A 2694-nucleotide genomic window follows, 5' to 3' on the forward strand; every position below is an offset into this window, starting at 1 on the left:
AGGAAAATCAGAATAAAATAGAACTCATAGGTTGAGAAAAGAACAGTTTGGTAATTTAAGCAACAGATTAATAACTTCAAGTAAAAGATAATAATAATAGCAACAACAATACCAATATTACCAATAATAATTGTAATAGCAAAGTGAGGAAAGAGGGAGATAAAACTTATGAGTGATGCACAATACAATTGCTCATAAAATAGAACTCATAGGTTGAGAAAAGAACAGTTTGGTAATTTAAGCAACAGATTAATAACTTCAAGTAAAAGATAATAATAATAGCAACAACAATACCAATATTACCAATAATAATTGTAATAGCAAAGTGAGGAAAGAGGGAGATAAAACTTATGAGTGATGCACAATACAATTGCTCACCACCTGCTGAATGATGCTAAGCCTGTCTCTAAGCCACAATCAGCCTTCCACTGCAGGTAGCTCTCCCCAGATTATATACTGGGCGTGATGTTCTGCGGTGTGGAATCTTTCTTCAGCCATTTCAGGTCAGCTGTCCTGCCTGTGCTGCCTCCCAGCTTCTTGCACATCTCCTCACTGGCAGAGCATGAGACACTAAAAATTCCCTGACTCAGAGTAGGCACTACTTAGCAACAACTCTGTGTTATCAACATTATTCTCAATACCTGGATCCAAATCACAGCACTGTAACAGGTATTGAGAAGAAAATTATCTCAGTCAAGACAGTAGTTTTATTCTACCTATTTTCTTTTAAGGGCTTTATTTTTGCTTTCAAGTGTTCTGGGTAGGAAGAGAGGGATACCTAAAATACCTTATAAGAAGAAACTGAACTTAATGGTTTTTTTCCCATTACTTCATATTCTGATGGCTATTATTGAGGTCTATTTTTTTTCTACTTACATTATCAGCCTAATCTAGCTGCTTGATCTAAGTTCCCTATTTTTTCTTACTTATAGTGCTTTCCTCTTTCATAATCATATTAAATACAGTTCTTGTTTTGTGCCTATTCATCCTGATTCATCTTCCCACTGCTCTGAACATTGCCTCACAGCTCTCCAGCAAATAGGAGGATCAAGCCATCTGCAAATCTTAGGTGACTTGGGCATTCTCTGTTGATACTGCTGTGCTTAGTTTCTCATTCAAGGTTTACACTGACCTTCTTGCAGGAGAAAATGGGATTGGTGACATAATTTAAAAGGACATTTTCATTTACTTAGTTAAATGTAAATTTCAACTGAACTGCACTATAAATGTTTTTGAAGAGAGAAAATCTACAATTATGTAAGATGTGTCTTTGGAAGGGAATATCAAACTTTAGTAGTCTACATGAAAATCTTGTCTCAGGAATTGAAAATGCACGTTAAATTTAGCTGGGCTTGGAGGCTCATGGATTAATGTGGCAAGTTAAATTCTTCTGCTGGAGATCCAGCCGTGAGGAGAGGCAGCAGCAAATTTGCACTTCAAGTAGTGGGATTTTGTGATCTTTAGGGAAGGATACTCCTGCCCATTAAAGCCACCATCTTGACTGTAGCAGTGGGCTGTGTGCTTGTGCATCTGTGGGCAAAGAAGGAGGGACAAGACAAAAAAAGCATCTCAGAGTCCAGTACAGCTACAGTCTGAGGCCAAGTTTTCTGTTAGTTTTCCGTAAGAAAGCCTTTCCCACTCTGGCAAGCATTTATACATCTGGTAATTAAGTAGTTTGGACCTGAGGGCCACTAATGTAAAGATAAAATCTGGACTGAGAAAAATAAAGATGTTACCAAAATGTAACTGTTTTACATACGTGCTCTGTATACAGCTAAGGAAAGTAATCTCAGCCCAATCTGAGCCCAAGTAATCTCAGCAAATTATGTTGTTAAACTACTTTGAGACAGTGATGAATAAACTGTGACTGTGAACTGGGTTGAGAATAACCCTAGTGTTTGATGTTGAAGATAACTATCTCATTCCAGATCACAATAATAATAAAAGACTGTAATAGGAAGAGTTCTGCATCTGTGTTTAGGCTTTGTAGCCTTTTGAATAGCAACAGTGATGGCAGACTGAGAAAATGATTGAAGGAGACTGCTAATATGGCCATAATATTATGCTATTGATTCCTTTCAGCATCTATTCTTCAGTTAATAATGCATTTAAGACACAGATAGGAAGTTTATTTCCTTAAAAGTGCTGTATCATTTCTTCTTCTTTAACTGAAATTCCAGCCAGAGTTAAGGAAATGAACCCTTACTCCTTTCTCTCCCTCGAACCAACTGGATATACAGAGACATACATTTTTTCATGGGTAGGTTTGTACTAGTCTTTTCTTGTTTGCCCTACTATGTTTGGGTATCTGGGCTCTGGGGTGATGACTTCGTGCAGAGGTGATAAAACTGATAGAAATCCAGATAGGAATCCAGCACTGCCAGTAGGTAATGATGCTGGCAAACCAACGTCTCTGTACTTTAACTGTTTGATGAAAATCAGGCTAATTGGTTCTTGCTTGACTTTGCATGTGTGATGGAATCACAGTTTTATCTGCCATCTTCTTAAGCAGACTGAAGAGACTATTGCTGCCTTCTCTCTGTAACATGGCCTACTGATTATGCTGCTAAATGCTAATTAACTGACTTGATAATTAAATAAATTTGTTAATACTAATAAACTCACTAAATCTCAGTGTTAACATTCACAGCACACCACTTTGTTGCAGTACAAACACTGTGATGTGTTTTCCTG

This window comes from Acanthisitta chloris, unplaced genomic scaffold (genome assembly GCF_000695815.1).
Source record: "Acanthisitta chloris isolate BGI_N310 unplaced genomic scaffold, ASM69581v1 scaffold1706, whole genome shotgun sequence".
In the NCBI taxonomy this organism is placed as follows: domain Eukaryota; kingdom Metazoa; phylum Chordata; class Aves; order Passeriformes; family Acanthisittidae; genus Acanthisitta; species Acanthisitta chloris.